The following is a 1,437-nucleotide window of genomic DNA, read 5'->3' on the forward strand; positions in this document are numbered from 1 at the left end:
CCCCCCCCGCTCCGCCTCCTGCCAATCCATTTGCTCCTTTATTTGCTGTGCTGTAGATATACTTCCCATGTTTGTCCTTTGGAAATCAGAATCCGAACAAACACAAGCTTCAAGTGCTCCTTCCCCAAACAATGAAAGGTTCTGTTGTGCTTCGCAGCCACCCAGAAGCACGCTTTTGGCTGAGTTTGCCCACTCATCACAAGAGCTTGAAATTGGAGCCCAGTTATTCTTTTACTTCTCCAATCACATTAAGGAACAGAGGAAGCAGAAAGCTCTACTTGTTTTCCTTGTTATGAGGATACACTTCATTCCTATTCAAACAAAAACTCCTTGTTGAATATAATTCAAGTGTATCCTTGTTAAAAATTTGTGGGATTAAAATGCTAGGAGGATACATCCCTTTTTAATCTTTTTAAAAATAAAGATCTCAAAGGTATCTGTTTCAATAAACTAATATTGAATACGCTAATGTTCAAAATAGATCAATTCTTGAATTAGTCCCTACAGCTAATTAATGTTTGTTGTAAATGTGCCAGTTTCTCATGAAGTCTTTCAAATGACTTGGTAAAACTTTATGACATCCTCTTATTCTGTAATATTTTCATTCAGGTGAGTTTTCATATGAAATATCCTGCAGCTAAGTCATCAATTAAAACCCCAAATTGTCTACACTGCTCATTCTTTGCTCTTCTCTATTGGCCTTTAGTGCTTGTCATAGAATCAGAGATCTAGCAGATGTGTGCTTCTATCCCTTCGCTTGTCTTCTGAGACCAATTTCCTGGTTTCCTCCCTCACTAGCTCTTTCTTTCCAGTCTATTCTTATCTCTCTTCTTCACTCATTCCCTAGGTGATTTTTTTCCTAATCCCATGACTTTAAATAACATTTAAACACATGCCTAATACACAAATTTATATCTCCATCCCCAACTCTTGCCCTGAGCTCAGAAGTCATACATTCACCTGCCTATAAGACAGCTCCGGGGATGTCAGATAACATATTCAAACAGATTTCTCAGTTCTACTTCTCATCCCCTTGTTCTTTCCTGCAAATGGCTCCTTTCCCAGGATGCTCCATCTCAGTAGAGGTTAGCATCGGCTGCTCAAAACACACGTCCATCTCTCCTTTCTCTCACACCCAAACTGAAGCTGTTAGCAAGCTCTGTGATTGTTACTCTTAAGATATTATCTCTCCACCGGTCTCCTTGCTCCACTCTTGCTGCACAGTCTTCTCCACATGGCAGCCAAGGTGATTCTTACAAAGTAGGTCAGAGCCCATCATTTCATTCAGCTCCCCACAACAATGACTTCCTGTCCTTGGTATAAAATCTGAAATCCTTAGGTTTATATATGGAGTTCTACCTGATTTTTGAACCAGCTGTTCCTGCCTCTCTTACTGACTCAGTGAGTTTTTGTGCTAGCAAAACAATCAGATAAGGG

The sequence above is a fragment of the Marmota marmota genome, unplaced genomic scaffold (genome assembly GCF_001458135.2).
Source record: "Marmota marmota marmota unplaced genomic scaffold, marMar, whole genome shotgun sequence".
Classification (NCBI taxonomy): Eukaryota; Metazoa; Chordata; class Mammalia; order Rodentia; family Sciuridae; genus Marmota; species Marmota marmota.